The sequence below is a fragment of the Oryctolagus cuniculus genome, chromosome 16 (genome assembly GCF_051225735.1).
Source record: "Oryctolagus cuniculus isolate XC-2025 breed Fujian yellow rabbit chromosome 16, ASM5122573v1, whole genome shotgun sequence".
Classification (NCBI taxonomy): domain Eukaryota; kingdom Metazoa; phylum Chordata; class Mammalia; order Lagomorpha; family Leporidae; genus Oryctolagus; species Oryctolagus cuniculus.
The window spans coordinates 69,404,698-69,426,238 of record NC_142882.1 but is presented as its reverse complement, the minus strand read 5'-3'; the positions used below and the strand labels follow the sequence as shown (position 1 = coordinate 69,426,238).

Sequence of the window (21,541 nt, the reverse complement as noted above, 5' to 3'; positions counted from 1 at the left end):
CTGGGGGGCTGCACAGGTGTTCCCTCAGATGTTCCCGTTAGATGTTCCTGGTGCATGTTGTCTCTCTCCTCCTTTATAGTCCTCTTCCACCAATCCCAACTCTGCTACCCACACGCCCAGTACGCTGCTCTCCTCCAATCAGGAGTAGGTCCTACAGTTTATTGGTTGAACTAGAGGCAGCTGTGCAGAAGCTGTTTCTCCCTTCTCAGCGCCATATTGTGGGAGAGCAGATGCATAGAATAAGTCTTAGTTCCAGTAACTTAGTCTAGTCCGAGTTGCTCCCCACACACATGTATTATATATGCATATATGAAGACTAAAATATAGTCATATAAAGAGGTTACAAATTAAAAGTTGGCATTTTCCATTCATTAGTTTACTTGTCACATACCTGCAATAGCCAGGGTTGATATAGGCCAAAGCTGAGAGCCCAGAGCTTCATCCAAGTCTCCCACATGGGTAACAGGGACCCCAGCACTCGAGCCATCAACCGCTGCCTTCCTGGATGCACTGGCAGGAAGCTGGATTGGAAGCAGAGTAGTCAGGACTCAGACAAACACTCCCATTTGGGATGTGGAAATCCCAAGCAGCAGCTTAATCTGCTGCAACACAACTCTTGCCCAACTCTCTTCCTAGATCTTACATTCAAAAGCTCATATTTTGCTTGTACATATTAGCCAGGCCTTGCAACACATGCAGTGTGGAACCTATTTCTGCTAAAACTTGACATGAGTTTATTAACATGGAGGTAAAGATAGGAAATGGGGGCAAATTTTATGGGGAAGATTCATCTCATAAGGCCCCTGCCTTACGTGAGCCCTTGCAATGCTTGCAAGCAAGAGAAACTGGCCTCATTCTCTTTCATGCATTATCACTCTCTTACAACAAGGATCCTGGGCCTGATTTTCAGTACTCTGCCCTGCAGATAAAACATGCAAAGATACAACCACAACCCTGCCATAGAGATGTTTGACTTTCATAGTGTTGTGTACACACAGCCAACTGAAGCCCATCATCTTCTTTGTTAAAGGATTCCAAACCATTAAGAAGCCACCACAAAGTTATGGTTTTAAATTTTCTTTGCATTATTGCCAACAACATTCAAAAAGGTATCCTTTTCAGAGATTTAATCTTTACCCAAATAAATATTCAGTGCCTTTGTGACCTGTATGTCGTCTGGGGCCTTTCTTCACTGTGGCTCTTTATATCTTCAAGATTGGCTCAAACTCTGTAATTCCATGCTCTGAGGAAGTTCTAAGTCTGTTGGAGAGTTCAAATTCCAGGTGTGCTCATCCTCTCAGTCATTTCTCTTTCCAAGTGACTTCTCTGGCATGTTTTCATCATGCACTGTGCTCACAAGGATGTCGTGTTGTAGGGTTCCCCGGTTGCCTGTGATTTCTTTCCTTGTTCTGAGTGAGGAACACAGAGGAACTTTACTGTTCTAGTGATTTCTTTCCTTGTCCTGAGTGAGGAACACAGAGGAACTTTACTGCTCTATGACTCAGCCAGCTGCACATTTCCTCCTTCTGAGTTGAAGCCAAGCTGGGGCCTAGAACTTCCTCACTACAGTACTCTCCAGTTGTTTAGGTTGTTTTTCAAAGCAATAAAAGTTGAACCATGCTGCTAAGCGCATAGAAACCAACATCAGCCTTGAGCCAAATTCCTTAACCCTCATAAAAACTCCATAACCAATACCCCTATTAAGGACATACCTGCGTAGAACACCTATGCCCTCACTGTGCATCCAACGTCCAGCAGCCCTTTCTATGCAAGTTCCCCTAGATAAACGATTTGTACTGATCACTTTAGGCATCTAGGTCTTCCTTATTTGTAATCCCACTGGTTCCATTATGGGATGGTTTGGGGTAGTCCCTTGGGGGAACTCCTCTTCCTCTGTTTTACTATGACTCCCAAAGAATGATCAGCTAGACAGAATGATGTTGTTCTGTATACACGCCAAAAGGAAAAACTAGATAGAAACTACTGAAAGAAATATTTCTGGATGATGTTTGGGCATGGGTTGAGGTGAAGGAAGGAAGCATTGCAAACACTTACTGATTTGCCATCTAACAATCTGTTGCTAATATTCTCTTGGGGATTCTGCCACTAGAATTTTGCCCTGTCTGTAGGTGCTTCTCTTTCTTCTCTCCCTCATTTCTTCCCACCAAGATTGCCTTGGAAGCCAAAATAGGTGTTTTTTTCCCTCACCTTTACAAAAAGCAGCTCATCTTTTCCCTAACTTCCTCTTATAAAGTTTTGCACACAGACCCTTGCACCCAGGATAAGAGGGCGGATGTCCAACACGTCGTCTTTGTTAGCAGCTATGCAGGTCATAAATAATAACATCAATCTTTCTCTTACACTTTTCCAACTTTATGACTCATTGTTATATTGTTATCCTCTAGCAGTCCCAAAGTGCACACTGCCAAGCACTCTCCTAAAGTCAAAGTTTATTTTTCCCACCGTAAGTTCTGCCATACTTAATTGCCTTGGATAGTCCTCAAGGTCAGCTCTTTCCTTTCCTGATTATTCCTGGCAGGTGTGGCTCATACTTGGTTATGTTTTTCATCGTTTTTTTCTGTTTTGCTCATTTGAAAATGAGAATAATAATATGTTATCTTCATAAGTGTATTATATGGATTAAACAAAAGCATGAAAAACATATAGTGTCTACCTAGTACAAAAAGGTTGTTCACTTATGTTAATCACTTTATTTTCTCTGAGAGTATAATCTATTGGATCAAAGAGTCTACTAGGCAAAATAATGTCAGTCAATGTCAACTGGGGGCTGAATAGGCACTATTAGAAAACCCCACTGCAGGATTGAAACAGAGCTTACCACAAAGTACTCTTCCAGTTTCATATCAGACTGCACTCCATATTTAATTTATTATGTCCCCAGCTAGAAACTAGCAAAATAGACTGAATCTCATATTTTACACACACACACACACACACACACACACACAAAGAAGATCCATATGACATCTTTCTGGCTGTTCCTCAACACTACCCAGATTGCAGACTTCCCTCTTGGAAACAAATTCTTTTGTGACAATCCTGTTTCTATGCATACTGAAGAGTGCCTTCCCTCTCCCAGGAATAGCAGAAGCTTGTACTGCCAGCATCCTGGCAGATTTTCATTGAGAGGCCATTCTCTGTTTCTTTGGCTCAACAAAGTGACTTACACTCAAAATTTGCCTTAGTCACATGGATAAGACAAGCAATGTGTCTTAAATAGCATTCCTAATTTGAAATATGCATGCAAAGATTAATTGTAGAAATTATGACATTTCCCTTGGAAGAGCATAATCATCTAAAATACGGGGGAAAATAGTGTTCTCATCACCTTTCTGAAAAAAGATAAAAGAAATGTCAATAAGCTCTCCTCCTTTCTCAAATAAGTTTGTGACATAAATTTTATAGAGTACAAATACAAAATAAAAATGATAAGGAAAATAAGCCTATTTTTGCTGCTCATGTATTTTGTCATCAATCATATTTAAAGAACAATTACAAAGCAATGAGATAAAAGGGCAATGCATTAGAGAAAGCAACAAAATGAACAATCTAGTCATGCAAGAAGAATTACGAGTGTCTAAGAAATAGGTCCACCTCTACTAGTAATCTAAGATAAGCAAATTACAAATAAAAATGATGGATCTGTTTTCTGACCTGAAAAGTATACAGAACCAATTATAAAGTTAAAAGGAAAATACCTGACACTGGTCATGGTGCTGGTGAGCTAGCAGTATCTTTCAGCTGACAATCAAATGGTTCAAACTTTGTATAAAGCAAATTGACATTCACAACCTTATCTTTTGACTCAAAAATTTTCATTACATTAATTTATCCTAGAGTGGAAGATATGGTTAGGTATTTATATCTGGTATTGCTTAATGGAGGATCATTTTGTAATAGAAAGAATACATAAGCAACCTAAGAATTTAAAATAGTATATTTGCTAAATGTAACATGGTATATTCTTCAAATGGACTATTATGCAGAAATTGAAAATAAGAATGTAGAAAGATTATACATGAATGGAAAACCATTTATGGCACTTTAAGAGAAAACAGGTTAGTAAACCATCTCCTTGGTTATGTTTTCTTTTTTCTGTACCACAATCCAAACTTTCAGTATTTTTCAAATTCCTTGTTAACAAACTTACTTTCTTCATTCACAAATAAGAAAAAAGATCTTTATTTTTTTGGTAGAAATAGGACCTCCCTCCACTTCTCTCACGGCACCAACGAGTTTCCTAACCTGCACCTGTAGCTGCTTCATTCTCTCTTGTGACGATGGAGGAGGCACCCCTTCTTCCAGCCCAAACTCAGGCCTGGGCTTTGGGTAACAATCTGTCCCCTGTATTTACTGTATGAATGGCAAGGCAGAGTTCAGAGACCCACAGACTCTGCGTGCAAACATTTTAAAATTATGAGCCTATTGTCAATTTGACTCTTTCGTCAATTTGTTTTGCCACCCTGAACAAACTGTCTTCCTAAAGACTTGCAAAGCCTGGCTGGAAATGAATTCTTGGGAAATTCTGAGCCAGGATGGGTGAATGTGGGGAAGAGGGCCTGACTCCACTTGCCAGCCTTCTCTCCTCTCCCCATCTCAGGCTCCATCTCAGACTAAAGGGGCCTCTCAAGTGGGCCCAAGCTCTGTGTAGCCTCTACAGCGGCCCTCTTCCATTGTCCTCCCTTCCAGTTTAGGATGGGTCACACCTACTATGTACCCACCTGAAGGAGGAAGAACTCAGGGAAGAGGCCATTTACACACCCAGGTGGAGGCTCTGCCAGCTCTTATAAGCAGGGCTTACGTGGGCACCAGGTGGACAGTCCCATTCACTCCCTGCAGGGAGCAGCATTCTCACAGGAGGTCCAGAGCAACCCACGACCTTGTTTCTGTCATCCAGTCCTAGGCAGACCATGACTGTCTGTGAGAGAAAGCAGTTGCTCTACTTGGTGAAGGTAAGGTTTAGTTTCTGTTTTGATTAAGATTTGAAAATGGTTTTTGCAACATAAAAGAACAAACAAAAAGGTAGTGGTTTTACAAGTCAATGTGTCTTATTTCATGTATTTTGAAGAGTTCTAACATTTGTAACAGGAGTCACCAACAGCCTCAGGAAATTCATTCTGTAATAATTCCCCTCCCCAGTGGATTATTTTCATTGCCATATACCTGCTTATGTTCAACTCTCTTATCTTTAAAAACAACCTATCTGTTCTGTATCAATATTACATTAACATTACTATTACACAGTGGTTAAATAGAAAAAAGAAAAGAAAAGAAAAGAATCCTGTCATTTGCAACAAAATGGATGAAACTGGGAAGCATCACACTTAATAAAATATGCCAGTCCCCAAAGGACAAATAGCATATGTTCTCTGACCTATGATAACTAATAGAGCACGTAAAAGGTAATCTATAGAAGTGAAAATAACAAGATGCAATGACTTTGAACAGCCTTTGTCTCGACTGTTGAGGAACAGTGGTTTTTTTTTTTTTCATACAATTTGTTCAACTATTTACTTAGTATAGAATTAATCGTATGTGTATAAAGTTAACTGAAAATAGATCTTAGTTAAAAATAAGAGTGGGAATAGGAGAGAGAGGAGGAAAATGGGTGGGAGTATAGATGGGAGGGTAGGTACGGTGGGAAGAATCATTATATTCCTAAAGCTTTATTTATGAAAAGCAGGAAGTTTGTATTCCTTAAATAAAAGGTTTCTGGGAAAAAAAAGAAAACAAAAACTATATAAAAACAACATATCTATTCTCTGTTTCAATATTACATTAACATGAAAATTGTATTATAGTAATTATCATGCATTAGCTGTGACTTTGAGAATCTAATGTATTAATACTTAAAAATAAAAAGTAAACAAAAATTTTTTAAAGATTTATTTATTTTTATTTATTTGAAACACAGAGTTACAGAGAGAGAGGAGAGGCAGAGAAAGAGAGAGTGGTCTTTCATCCGATGGTTCACTCCCCAGATGGCAGCAATGGCTGGAGCTTTGCCGATGAGAAGCCAGGAGCTTCTTCCTGCTCTCCCATGCAGATGCAGGGGCCCAAGAATTTGGGTCATCTTCTACTGTTTTGCAGGCCACAGCAGAGAGCTGGATCTGAAGAGGAGCAGCAGGGACTAGAATTAGTGCCCATATGGTATGCCAGCACCACAGGTGGAGGATTAACCCATCTTCCATCTACTGGTTCACTCCCCAGATGACCGGAGAAGCCAAGGAGCTTCACCCATGTCTCCATGTAGGTGACAGGGGCCCGGACATTTGGGCCATCTTCCACTGCTTTTCCCAGGCCATTAGCAGGGAGCTGGATTGGAAATAGAGCAGCTGGGAATATGAACCCATGCCCATACGAGACCTGGCCTACTCCATAAACTTTTTAAAGTACTTTGTATAACATTTAAAATTTTTATACACTTCTAGAAATGTTTTTTATTTTTCAATATTATAAATTAAGTATCATATGTCAAATCAACTTCTGTTTTTCATAGCCCCCCCAAAGGTTACTGCTATATACATAAAGGGACTTATAAAGTACACCTTTGTTTTTAGTGTGCCTTCTTTCACCTAAAATTTTGCTTGTGAGACTGATGCATGTTGTTGTGTTAACACTTATTTTTGTATATATTATTGCATGAATATGCCACAACTTATTTATCTATTCTATTAGTACCACACTCTAGCCAACTAAGCTAATGGCCGCTATATGTCATTCTATTAGTGATGGATATTTAAGTTTTTTCCAGCTTTGAACTAGACTATTACTATAAAATATTTTGTACAATTTTTTTCTTAATGAATTTTAGAGAGAGAGAGAGAGAAACAGACAGACAGACATCCATCTACTAGTTCACTCCTCAAATGGCAACAATGACCACCAGCTTGGAGCCAAAGCTGGGAGCTGGGAATGCAACGTAGGTCTCTAACATGGGTGGCAGAAATCCAATTACCTGGGTTATCACTGCTGTTCCCAGGATCAACATTAGCAAGAATCTCGAGCCAGGAGCCAGAGTCTGGAACCAAACCCAGGTATTCCAGTATGGGACGTGGGCATCTTAACCACTAGGCCTAATGCCTGCTCCTTTGCATGTTTTAAGTACACATACGTGCAATTGTCTGTTATATATGTATGATTCATCAATTAAGCAACTACATTTGTAATTGTACATTATTAATGTATAATGTACATTAATATGTCAAACCATATGTGTGTGTATGTGTGTAAATGGTATTGCTGAATCATAGAATCATGTAGCAGATATTGACAAACAATTTTCAAAGTGGTTGTAGCAATTCCATTCCCGTGAGCACGAGAATTTCAGATGTTCAGCATGCTCTCCAATATTTGGTATTGTCAGTCTTTAAACTTAGCTCATCTGCTGAGTATATAAAAGTATATTATAGTTTTATTATAATTTTAATTTTCATATCCCTTATGATTTATGAACTTGAGACCATTTTCATTTATTGGCCATTATCATTTTTTTTCTTTTTTTTTTACTTTTATTTAATGAATATAAATTTCCAAAGTACGATTTATGGATTACAATGGCTTCCCCCCCATACCGTCTCTCCCACCCACAACCCTCCCCTTTCCCACTCCCTCTCCCCTTCCATTCACATCAAGATTCATTTTCATTTCTCTTTATATACAGAAGATCAGCTTAGTATACATTAAGTAAGGATTTCAACAGTTTGCTCCCACACAGAAACATAAAGTGAAAAATAATAGATGATTTTTTTTAAATGATGATGAAATCAGATCAGACCTATTGTCATGTTTAATCCCAGTGAGAGTCAAGTTGGGAATTGATAATTTCTTTTTTTTTTTTTTTTTTTTTTTTTACAGAGGATCAGTTTAGTATGCATTAAGTAAAGATTTCAACAGTTTGCACCCCCATAGAAACACAAAGTGAAATATATTGTTTGAGTACTCGTTATAGCATTAAATCTCAATGCACAGCACATTAAGGACAGAGATCCTACATGAGGAGTAAGTGCACAGTGACTCCTGTTGTTGACTTTACCAATTGACACTCCTGTCTATGGCATCAGTAATCTCCCTATGCTCCAGTCATGAGTTTCCAAGGCTATGGAAGCCCTCTGAGTTCTCCGATTCTTATCTTGTTTAGACAAGGTCATAGTCAAAGTGGAGGTTCTCTCCTCCCTTCAGAGAAAGGTACCTCCTTCTTTGAAGACCTGTTCTTTCCACTGGGACCTCACTCACAGAGATCTTTTGCCAGAGTGTCTTGGCTTTCCATGCCTGAAATACTCTCATGGGCTTTTCAGCCAGATCTGAATGCCTTTAGGGCTGATTCTGAGGCCAGAGTGCTATTTAGGACATCTGCCATTCTATGAGTCTGCTGAGTATCTCACTTCCCATGTTGGATCACTCTCCCCTTTATTTATTCTATCGGTTAGTGTTAGCAGGTACTAGACTTGTTTATGTGCTCCCTTTGACTCTTAGTCCTTTCATTATGATCAATTGTGAACTGAAATTGATCACTTGGAATAGTGAGATGGCATTGGTACATGCCACCTTGATGGGATTGAATTGGAATCCGCTGGTATGTTTCTAACTCTACCATTTGGGGCAAGTCAGCCCGAGCATGCCCCAAATTATACATCTCTTCCCTCTCTTATTCCCACTCTTATGTTTAACAGGGATCACATTTCAGTTAATTTTCAACACTTAAGAATAACTGTGTATTAATTACAGAATTAAACCAGTCATATTAAGTAGAACAGACAAAAAAACTACTAAGAGGGATAATGTATTAAGTTGTTCATTAACAGTTCAGGGCTATGCTGATCAAGTCACCGTTTCCCATAATGTCCATTTCACTTCAGGAGGTTTCCTTTTTGCTGTTCAGTCAGTTGTCACCGATCAGGGAGAACATATGATATTTGTCCCTTTGGGACTGGCTTATTTCACTCAGCATGATGTGTTCCAGATTCCTCCATTTTGTTGCAAATGACTGGATTTCGTTGTTTCTTACTGCGGTATAGTATTCTAAAGAGTACATATCCCATAATTTCTTTATCCAGTCGGCCATTATCATTTTTGTGAAGTGTGTTTAACTCTTGCTACTCTTCTGTTGGATTCATGTCTTCACACTTGATCTTAGCCAAAAGGCCAAGAAGCTATGGATTCATGTCTTTTTTTAAAATATTTTTAACTTATTTGACAGGTAGCGTTACAGACAGTGAGAGAGACAGAGAGAAAGGTCTTCCTTCCGTTAGTTCACCCCTCAAATGGCCACTACAGCCGGAGCTACGCTGATCCGAAGCCAGGAACCAGGTGCTTCCTCCTGGTCTCCCATGCATGTGCAGGGCCCAAGCACTTGGGCCATCCTCCACTGTCCTCCTGGGCCACAGCAGAGAGCTGGACTGGAAGAGGAGCAACCGGGACTAGAACCCGGTGCTCATATGGGATGCCGGTGCCACAGGTGGAGGATTAACCAAGTGAGCCACAGTGCCGGCCCTGGATTCATGTCTTTTTATAATGAATTTATTGGAGAGTGTAGGCACTCTGGAAAACAAGCTCTTTGTAGTACTGTATATATGTCCTAGAATGCAAATGTATAACTAAAGTCAGTAACAGCTTTTCCTACCTTTATATTAGTTTCCTAGGCTGCTAAAACAAAATACCACAAACTTTCTAGGTTAAAAACAACAGAAATATATTTTCTTCGGGATCTGAAGGTTAGATGTTTGAAATCAAGGTCTTGGCAGGGCAGGTTCCTTCTGGAGGTTCTGAGAGGGAATCTGTTTCATGCCTTTCTGCTAGCTTCTAATGGTGCCAGGTGTTCCTTGCAAATCTTGGCTTGCCAACACATCACTCCAACAGCCATCTTCGCATGGTCTTTCCCTTGTATTACTCTGGCTGTCTTCACACGGTGGTCAACTCTGTATCTCTGTGTCTTTTTTCTCCTTTCCAAATTTTTTAAAGATTTATTTATTTATTTGAAAGTCAGAGTTTTATAGAGAGAAAAGGAGAGGCAGAAAGAGAGAGAGAGGTCCTCCATCCACTGGTTTACTCCCCAAATGGCTGCCAACAGCTGGAGCTGTGCCTATCCAAAGCCAGGAGCGAGGAGCTTCCTCCGAGTCTTTGCACATGAGTGCAAGGGCCCAAGGACTTGGGCCATCTTCTACTGCTTTCCCAGGCCATAGCAGAGAGCTGGATCAGAAGCAGAGCAGCTGGGACTCAAAATGACGCCCATATGGGATGCCGGCATTGCAGGTGGCAGCTTTAACCACTATGCCACATTGCCGGCCCCTTCTCCTCTTCAATATTTCTGGGGACACTTAATCATTGGACCCAGGGCCCACCCTAATCCAGGATGATTCCATCCAAATCACTTAATTCAATCACATATTAGCTCTATAAGATAATTTTCACAGTTCCAAGTGATATGAACTTGGACTAATACAATTCAACCCACTACACCTTCATAATGATAATTTCCCCCTCATTGTGGGTGCTTTTTGCACACATTTCAGGAAATCTTTTCCTACACTCCATCATAAAGAGATTTTTCCTCTGTTATTCCCTACAGAACCTGCATATTTATTACAGATCCATCAGGGGTTCATAGTTGTATGTGACACGAGGTTAGAATCGAATTTCACTTCTTTCCATATGGATGTCCAGCTGATCGAGGAATATCTATTAAACATACTAGCCTTTTCAGACTTCACTGCAGTACTACTAACGTTATAAATTAAGTGCCCCTGCCTCCGCCAAAATGCTTGAATTGGGATCGGGATTGGCTTAGATCAAAAATCAATTTCAAGGCACGTTTTTGGACACTCATTCACTAGCTTGAAGCTTAAAATAATTTTTTCAGGTACTGTTAAAAGAACTTACTTTACATATATCCTGAGTAGAGTCAAATGTAGATTAAGTTGGAAAGAAGTAACATGTTTAGAATGTTGTTTTATATCTAGGAAGAGGATATGCCACCACTTATTCAATAATACATCCATAAATAATTAGCAATAATTATAGTACTTCTCAACTATATATTTACATTTTTAGGCATGATGGGTCTGCAAAAACTTCAGGGAAAGGTGTATTATGAAAAAACTATACATGGATTTCACATTTTTTTCACAAAAATAATCATATGTTCTAATTTTGCTTTCCACAGACTTTTTGAAGTAACATCATATTATGGATTTATGGCTTTTAATATAGATCTTACTATTTCTTTTAACAGTATTTGTATGAATTATTTCTAAGTATTATTTTTCCATTATAGCACCAACTAGTTATTGATGATATTCAGGAAAATCTACTGATTTTTAAATATATTTTATTTTTAACATATTTGAGTGGTAGAGAAACAGAAATAGAGACATGGAAACAGTAAGCTCTTATTCACTGGTTCACTTCTCAAGTGTGTGCAATGGCTGGGTTGAGCTGAGGCCAAACTTGGAAACATGTTTAATAGCTATTGGCTTTTCCAGATTAAAATCAGATCACCTACAAATAGTGACAATTTTCTTCTGTTTTTCACTATTTCTATCCTTCACTCTCCATTTCTTATTGCATTGCTTTTCTCAAATATGTTGATAAATTCAGTGACAGCAAGCATGAACTTTATCCTGATTTTAGTAAGAATATTTTTAGTATTTTACTATTAAGTATAATGCAGGTGGTAGATAATATTGCATTAAACGATCTACTTTTTAGTGTTTGTTGTTCTAAAAGCTTACTTTTATTTTCTTTTAACATCAGTAATGGATGATTCATTGTATCAAACACTTTTACAGCCCCTATAGCTCAAAGATCTCAATTCCAAGTGAAAGAACTAACTTTGGCTGATCTAATCAAAAAAGGACCACATAGACTGGGTCCTGGGTAGCTCAGATCATTTCCAGGGAATACAGAGAACCAGTCTTACAAAGTCATCAGGAGGGAGAGACACCGGCCAGGATGACAACCAAACCATTCCACAAAACCAGCCTAGCAGGACCCCTTCTATACCCAGATGACCCTGATTCGTTCCCCAGTACAGCGACCTGGCCCCTCGAGGCCAGGATGTCACCACTATCACTTCCTCCTTCCTTCCTCCTTCCTTGCTTGCTTATTTATTTGTGACTCACAAGTGACCATAGTTAGCTGATCCTAGAACATGCATTCATGTTCTAGATGCAGGATAAAGTGGGAAAACAGGTATTGCTATTTCATTTTGTATCTCTAGTGTTTATAGGTATAGAATGACCCAGACATAAGAGAAATCTGGTACTGAGCCGTCATCCATACATAGTCAAGAAGATAGCTTCTCCACTGTAATTGAAATTATTTAACCTATTAATGTGAAAAAATATATACAAATAGAGTTCTAAAGTTGCATACCTGGAAAAAACAATCCTATTTGGCCATGGTGAATTATTCTTTTAATATAGTCCTTTTAATATAGTTTCAATTTGTTTCTACTTACCCATATTTATTAGAATTGACAGTAGTTTTTTTTTTTTCTGTGCTGACTCTGTCATTGTTTCCAGAGCTACACAAAATAGGTTGAGATTTCCAGTTTCATGTAGGCCAGGAGCAATCCACATTAGCAGAAGCATCATCCGTGCTTGAAGGGTTTAATCCGAATGGGCAACAGACAGTCTGGTCTAGTATGCTTGGAGACAGTAGTTCAGTAACAGTATTTCCAGATTCCTCTATGATTGTTGATCTATTTGGGTTTGTATCTTTCCTGGAGTTTCAGAAAATGTCAAAGGCTGAAGTATGTTAAAGTCCGTGAGATACTGACAAGAACTGGTGTCTGCTTCCTGAACATGTGAGGTAGGAAATGAGTGGGTTAATTAAAGAGGGTATGTTAGAAGTCCTTTCAGGGCCAGTGCTATTATGTAGAGGTTAAACCTCCACATGCAGTGCTGGCTGCTTCACTTCTGACCCAGCTCCCTGCTAATGCACCTGGGAAAGCAGCAGAGAATGTTTGCCCTCCCCCCGCCCCCCACGCAAGTGAGAGACCCAGAAAAACTTCTGGCTTTGCTTCGGCCCATCTCTGGCCATTGCGGCCTTTTGTGGGTGACCTAACAGATGGAAGATAGATCTTTCTCAATCTCTGTCTCCCTCTCCCTACTTCTCTCTATGTATCTCTATCTTTCAAATAAATAAATAAATCTTCTAAAAAATAAAAAGAAGCCCTTTTAGCTCAGTATGCATATGTTGAGAGTGTCCAGTGGTTGAAAACTGGAGGTGTTTGGTTGGATTGTAGACAGAATGTATTTCACTTCAATTGAACTGGTTCATTTCTGTTTGCACAGCTCCTCAACCTCACAGACCTGCTTCACATTTACATCATTTCTCTAATCCCTGACTCCCTTTATTCATTCATTTTAAAAATTATGTTAATGCTTAGAAAATCATAACACTAATACATGCATATTGTGTAAAAGTCAAACAGTATATAAGGCATATGTATAACAACGAAGCTCCCCTTGCCTGCACTCCCATCCCCTTGAGATAACCAAGGTTAACCACAAGCTGTGCACCAACCTCCCCCCCTTTTCAGACATATACTTCTAAACATATACGTTTTCTGTGTGTCTTTGTTTTACTGAAGTAGAATCATGCTCAACTGTGCTCAGTCTACAATTGTTTTTGCTTTACAGTTTTATGTGCAAAATGTTAGACATACACACGAATAGAGAGGAAAGGATAACAAACTCCTCTGTACTTACCATGGAGCTTCAACAACTAAGGTAAATCTTGTTTCAACTTTGTTCTTACCTATCCATCACCTTCTCTCATGTCTAGGATTAACATTATCTCCTAAATAAGTATCATTCCACAATCCACCCCCAAACATTTTGGAAGGCTAGTATAAACCTACCCATCACTTGGGTTTACTAGTTTTTGTTTTTTCTTTTTTTTTTTTTTTGACAGGTAGAGTTATAGACAGTGAGAGAGAGAAAGAGACAGAGGGAAAGGTCTTCCTTCCATTGGTTCACTCCCCAAATGGCTGCCATGGCCGGCACTGCGCTGACCCAAAGCCAGGAGCCAGGTACTTCCTCCTGGTCTCCCATGTGGGTGCAGGGGCCCAAGCACTTGGGCCATTCTCCATTGCCCTCCCAGGCCACAGCAGAGAGATCTGGACTGGAAGAGGAGCAACTGGTACTAGAACCTGGCGCTCATATGGGATGCCGGCACCACAGGCAGAGTATTAACCAAGTGAGCCATGGCGCCGGCCTCTGTTGTTGTTGTTGTTTTTAAGATTTTATTTATTTATTTTGAGAGGTAGATTTATAGACAGTGAGAAGAAGAAACAGAGAGAAAGGTCTTCCATCCACTGGTTCATTCCCCAAATGGCCACAATGGCCAGAGCTGCGCTGATCCAAAGCCAGGAGCCAGGATCTTCTGCTGGGTCTCTCATGCAAGTGCAGGGGCCAAGGGACTTGGGCCATCTTCTACTGCTTTCCCAGGCCATAGCAGAGAGCTGGATGGGGAGAGGAGCAGCCAGGACTAGAACCAGTGCCCATATAGGATGCCAGCACCGCAGGCAGAGGAATAATCTACTGTGCCGTGGTGCCAGCCCGGGTTTACCAGTTGTTTTTAACCATTAAGAATATTGTACAAAGGGATCACATAAACTAGTGTCTATAAGACACTATAAGTCTATAAGACTAGTGTCTGCTAATAATAACTGATAGTATTAAAAAGGAGAGAATGATCCAACATGGGAAGCGGGACACACAGCAGACTCATAGAATGGCAGATGTCCTAAACAGCATTCTGGCCTCAGAATCAGCCCTTAAGGCATTTGGATCTGGCTAAAAAGCCCATGAGAGTTTCTCAGGCATGGAAAGCCAAGACACTGTGGCAAAAAAAAAAAAAAAATGACCTAAATGAAAGATCTCTGTGAGATTCCAGTAGAAAGAACAGGCCATCAAAGAAGGAGGTGCCTTTCTCTGAAGGGAGGAGAGAACTTCCATTTTGACTATGGCCTTGTCTAAATAAGGTCGGAGTTTGTGAACTCAAGAGGCTTCCATAGCCTTGGCAGCTCATGACAAGAGCCTCAGGTGATGACTGACGTCATAAATAAGAGTGTCAGTTGTTAAATCAACAACGGGGGTCACTGTGCACTTACTCCCCATGTAGGATCTCTGTCCTTAATATGTTGTACTATGCAAATTAATGGTAAAACTAGTACTCAAACAGTACTTTATACTTTGTGTATCTGTGTGGGTGCAAACTGTTGAAATCTTTACATATATACTAAGTTGATCTTCTGTATATAAAGATTATTGAAAATGAATCTTGATGAAGCATGGGATGGGAGAGGGAGTGGGAGATGGGATGGTTGTGGGTGGGAGGGAGGTTATGGGGGGAAAAGCCACTGTAATCCAAAAGTTGTACTTTCAAAATTTGTATTTATTAAATAAAAGTTAAAAAATAAAAAAGAATATTGTACAGACATCCCTATATTTATAGCAGAAGTTGGCTGAGATGCTTAAAGCAAGATACCCAAGTTCACCCCAAAACAGAAGGATTGAACCAAGAAAGCTACTGATGAAAAAACAGAAACAGAGGTTTTTATGTGGTGATGATGGAGGCAGGTGGTCTCTCATGCATAGCTAGGGTAACTCCAAAAATGTCTTTTGCCACAGTGCTTTCAGACACCTAGCTTTGGACTGAGACAGCTGTTATGTGAAATAGCCTCATCCCTCATGGAAGAGGCTTCTGGGAGCCCTGACCTTGAACATGGCAGCTCTTTCCATTGGCCTATCCTGTAGGCAATGTTTCCTTTGAGAAACATTAGAATAGTAGGTAATTCCAAGTCTGATCAGTTTCAGGTCATGTCAATTTTCAATTGGGTAAATTTTATCTCTAATATTGTGCTTGTCAATTTTCCTTGTATTTCTAATAATGTGTGCTTAATATACTTTTCCAAAGTGTTATTTGGCAATCAAAGCTCATGACAATGATAGCTTCATTGTTGTGGGGAGCAATCCGGACTGGACTGAGTTACTGGAATTAAGACTTATTCTATGCATCTGCTCTCCCACAATATGGCGCTGGGAGAGAAGTAAACAGTTTCCGCACAGCTGCCTCCAGTTCAACTAATAAACTGTAGGACTTGCTCCTGATTGGAGGAGAGCAGCGTACTCGGCGTGTGGGCAGCCGAGTTAGGATTGGTGGAGGAGGACTATAAAGGAGGAGAGAGATGGCATGCACCAGGAACATCTATGGGGAACATCTAAGGGAACCCGTGCAGCCCCCGAGAAAGCCGGCCGGCGGTGTGCCGCTCCCCTGCGGAAGTGGGGAATGCGGCCAGGGGGAACTGCCCTTCCACGGAGGTGGAAGGGATAGTAGCCAACCCGGGAAGAACCAGCAGCAAACCCGGGGAGGGCCGAGCAGACGAAAGAACAGTGCAGGGTCCTGTGTTGCTCCTCCACGAAGAGGGGGAGCGACATAATGGTGCCGTGACTCGGATAGGAAACCTAGGACGGATAGCAAACTTAGGAGGGAAGAAACGGGAAGAACTGGGAAATTACCGGAGAGAGAGACTAGCAAACAGCCTAGGGAAAAGCCGGACGAAAAGGGTGCCGGAAGAAGCTATTGAAAGCCTAGGCATAGACTCGGATACGGACTACGGGGGGAAGCTGGGAGAAATCTTTAGGGTCGAAAGCGAAAGTGAAAGCTAGAACAAACAGACTCGGATGCGGACTGTGGGGAGAGGCCAGGAGAAATGAGGGAGGAGTATTGTTGGAGGAAAGCTTGGGGAAACATACCGGGTAGAGAAAAATGTTAGGGAAATTGAAGCCGCGGGGGGCAGGCCGAGGCGGAAACGAAAGCCACTTTGGGGTTCTCAAGTTAGCCCGGGAATAGGGGGCGAAAAGTTAAAACCAGAAGCTGAAACATAAGCCTGGTTGGGATCCGTCTGATTAGCCCGGGGAGCAAAGGACGGGAAGCCAAACCGTGGGGCGGAGACGTAAGCTGGGTTGAATTCGCCAGGCTAGCCCGGGGAACTTAGATTGAATGCTAGTGGCGGACACGTAAGCTACGCTGTGTTACTCGCGGAAGCCGCCGCGTGCAGAGAGAGCACGGGGCGTGAACAGATAGGGAACGGGGCTGGCGCGAGGCCGTGGTGCAGACGCGAAAGGCGTGGAGACCGCGGAGCGCGCGAAGCCAAGCCGCGCAAAGCCGAGCCGTGCAGATGAGAGAGGCTGAAGCGGCTCAGAGCCGGCGAGGCGCCGAGAAGCAGCCTCGGGGCGGGGCGAGGCGCCGGGAAGCTGCGCGGAGCCGTGAAGCTGCCGGCAGGGCGAGGCGCCGGGAAGCTGCAGGGATAAGAGAAATAGAAGTTTAGAAATAAAATGAGAAGAAATAAGAATGCTGGGAGATAGAAGTAAAATGGGAGAAATAGGAATGCCCGGAGATAGAGAAATAGAGAAATAGAAAGGCCTCCCTATAACACTGCAATGTGAGAGCTTGGATTCGGTCTGCCTGATTAAGTGAGGCGATGAGCACCTGGGCGGCTAGCAGCTTGTGCGCCGCAGGTCACCGAAGACAGGCACGAATTAACATCAGTAAGGCTTCCCCACAATGCAACAATTAGGAGGCTTGGATTCGGTCTGCCTGATTTAAGGCGGTAAGCACCAGCAAGCAGCTCGACCAGAGTATGAGCTGCAGGTCACCGAAGATAGGCACGAACCAACACTAATAAGTCTCCCCCACAATACGGCAATGAGAAGGCTTGGATTCGGTTTGCCTGATAGGTTTTGTAAGCCCCTGCAGGCAGAGCAGAGCATGCGCTGCAGGGCACCGAATACAGGCACGCATCAGCGCCTAAAAACCTCCTCACAACATGGCGAAGAGAGGACCTGGATTCGGTTTGCCTGATTGATAGGACTTGTAAGAGCCTGTGGCAACTCTAGCAAGTAGAGCAGAGTGTGTGCCGCGGGACACCGAAGACAGGCGCGTATCAACGCCAAAAATAAAAAGAAAGGGGGATCTGTGGGGAGCAATCCGGACTGGACTGAGTTACTGGAATTAAGACTTATTCTATGCATCTGCTCTCCCACAATATGGCGCTGGGAGAGAAGTAAACAGTTTCCGCACAGCTGCCTCCAGTTCAACTAATAAACTGTAGGACTTGCTCCTGATTGGAGGAGAGCAGCGTACTCGGCGTGTGGGCAGCCGAGTTAGGATTGGTGGAGGAGGACTATAAAGGAGGAGAGAGATGGCATGCACCAGGAACATCTATGGGGAACATCTAAGGGAACCCGTGCAGCCCCCGAGAAAGCCGGCCGGCGGTGTGCCGCTCCCCTGCGGAAGTGGGGAATGTGGCCAGGGGGAACTGCCCTTCCACGGAGGTGGAAGGGATAGTAGCCAACCCGGGAAGAACCAGCAGCAAACCAGGGGAGGGCCGAGCAGACGAAAGAACAGCGCAGGGTCCTGTGTCGTTCCTCCACGAAGAGGGGGAGCGACAATTGTGAATTTCAATTTTTATAAAAGAAAAGTGATCCGGTGGCAAAAAACAATCTAAATGAAAGATCCTGGTGAACAAGACCCCAGCAGAAGGAACAGGCCATCAAGGAGAGAGGCGCCTTTCTCTGAAGGGAGGAAGGAACCTCCTCTGTGATACGCCTTGACTAAACAAGTTCAGAGTCAGTGAACTCAAGGGGCTTCCATAGCCTAGACAGCTCATAGCAAGAGTCTCGGGTGATTGCTGACGTCATAAATATGAGTGCCAATTGTTAAATCAACAACGGGAGTCACTGGGTACATGCTCCCCACGTAGGATCTCTGTCCTTAATGTGTTTAACTATGAAACTTAAAAACAACACTGTTAGTCAAACAATACCCTATACTTGGTTCGGCTGTGTGAGTGCAGCCTGTTGAAATCCTTGCTTAGTATATACCAAGTTGATCTTCAGTATATGAAGGTAATTGAAAATGAAACTTGATGAAGGGCAGGATGGGAGAGGGAGTAGGAGAGGGGAGGGCCGCAGGAGGGAGGGAGGTTGGAGGGGGGAAGCCACAACAATACAAAAGTTGCACTTTTATGAAGATAATTGAAAATGAAACTCGATGAAGGGTGGGATGGGAGAGGGAGTGGGAGAGGGGAGGGCCATGGGAGGGAGGGAGGTGGGGGGGGTAGCCACAACAATACAAAAGTTGCACTTTGTAAATTCGCATTTATTAAATAAAAAACAACTATATAACAAAAAAAGAAAGAAAAAGAAAAAAAAAAGGAACTTAATACTTTACCCTTTTAGTAATTTTTTATGTTCTACTTAAAACTATTGGTTGAACTCTGTAATTAATACACAATTACTCTTAGGTGTTTAATTAATGCCATAACTAGTACTCAAATAGTATTTTACACTTTGTGTTTCTGTGTGGGTGCAAACTGTGGAAATCTGCTTAATATATGCTAAATTGATCTTCTGTATATAAAGATAATTGAAAATTAATCTTGATGTGAATGGAAGGGGAGAGGGAGTGGGAGAGGGGAGCATTGTGGGTGGGAGGGAAGTTATGGGGGGGGAAGCTATTGTAATCCATAAGCTGTACTTTGGAAATTTATGTTCATTAAATAAAATAAAAAAAGAAAAAAGAAAAGAAAAGTGATCCAATCTCATGCTGGTTGGAAATAAGTAGTGCATGTTGGCCTGGATTTCTCTGCACACATTCTAGTTCTTGCCTGGTAGTAGCAGTCAGCAAGTCTTCTTGGTCTGAGAAGATTTTAAAGTCTTTCCTTTATCTATACACATGTTGACATCTTGAACTATGATGAATTTTACCATGGTCATAACATCCCCTCAACTTGTTGTGGCTAAGTCTCTTTTCTAGACTTGGTTATGAAAAGAAGTTGGCATGTATAAAGATTTGAAGTTGACATCAACTAATATTAACATTGTAATCCCAATAATATTTTTGTTTGCATCTATCTGATATGTTACTAGACATTGCATTTTGTTTGAGATTTGAATTTTTAAATTATCTATGGCTATATACTAAATCAAGCTAAAACGGTGGTTTAAATAAAAAAATTCATTTGCAATTTCATTGTATCATAAATTCAGGACTAGGTTAGTTGGATGGCCTCAGCTCAGAGATTACAGTTACAGTGTCACCTGGAGCGGCAGTCATCTGAAGGTTAGACTCCGGTGAGAAGATACAAGCTTACCCCAGTTCCTTGCCATGTGAACCTCTCTACAAGGACTCATCCCTGTGTCCTCAGGACATGGCACCTGGCTTCCACAGGAGTGACTGTCTCAAGAGACAGCACAATGAGGAAGCCACACAGTCTTTATGATCTTTTTTTCTGAAGGTAACTATCATCACTTCTACCACAATCCACTCAGTAGAAGCAAATCTTTGAATAGCCAAGTAAAAGGAAAGGAATTAGATTCTACCTTTTGGGGAGGAATATTCAATAATTTGTTGACTACTTTTAAATCATGACAAATTTCTATGAACAGCAATAGTTGAAATTTGTTTATGGACACAATAAAAACTGTGCAATCTCTTTGTAGGGTTTAAACATTTCGCTTGAATTGCTAATCATTGATCTGTTTGATTTTCCGTCTCCTCTCTTTCAATTCCTTCTGATTTTCTGACTTGTAGTATTTCACCTCTACTTTTGAGATTTTTTTTTTTTGGCTAGGTATAAAATTCTAAATTGGCAGGTTATTTGTTTCTGTCAATTCTTTAAAGACTTTTGTCCCACCGCATTCCAGCTTATAATGACTTGCATTGTTTCCAAAAAGAAGTTTGCTGAATTTTGTTCCTCTGAAAATAGTGTCTTTCGCCCCTGGCTGCTTCTAAGACCTCATCTTGAGCAATCTGATCATATATTACTCGCTGAAGTTTTCTTCATGGTTCTTGTGGTACAGTCACCGAGACGTTTGGATCTGTGGGTTGATAGTTTTGTCAAATTTGTTAAAATGTAGGCTATTGTTTCTTCAAACATAAGTCCTCACTCTTGTGCCAAGCATCAGTTACTTGCGTATTAGACAGTGTGAGGGTGTATCATAGGTAACTGACATTGCATTTATTTGTCTATGTATGTTTTTTCTTTAAAATAGTTTCTAATGCATGCTTTATCTTCTGTAGTTTCCAATTTGCTAATAATCCCATAATATGCGTTTTCAGACATCAATTTTTCATCTAATTTTGGTCTTTTTTAATGCCCTCCATATCTCTCCTTTACATTCTGCTTCTCTCCTCTGTCTGCTCGTACATATGAGATGCGGTTGTTAACTCTGGATGGGAAAGATGCAGTGTTCTTATCCTCATGTGAATGCTAGTCCGCATGTTCCTTCTACTCCTCCATAGGTAGGTTCCTTACGCACATGTTCAGATTAGCGCTCAGCTGAAGACGTCAGGGGAGCCCTCTGTGGATCTGCAGTTGTCTCTGTGCAGCCTTTTCCTCTCTGAGCAGTTCTCTCTTCTCTGGAACTTTGTGCTGTGAATTCTAGCCTCTGTATTAGCTCGTGTTCAATCCGTCTACTCAAGTCAGGGAGACTGCCAGACTATTTGA

At 41.4% G+C, this 21,541-nt stretch overlaps 1 long non-coding RNA gene across 1 annotated transcript in view; it reads right to left on the bottom strand.

Moving 5' to 3' along the window:
* Nucleotides 1–5,894: 5,894 nt before the first annotated feature.
* LOC149121806 (uncharacterized) overlaps nucleotides 5,895–21,541 on the bottom strand; it is an 81,756-nt gene continuing 66,109 nt past the window's right edge. The window contains exon 2 of the long non-coding RNA XR_016222672.1: nucleotides 5,895–6,131. This is a non-coding gene — a long non-coding RNA (uncharacterized LOC149121806). The remainder of the gene's footprint in view (nucleotides 6,132–21,541) is intronic.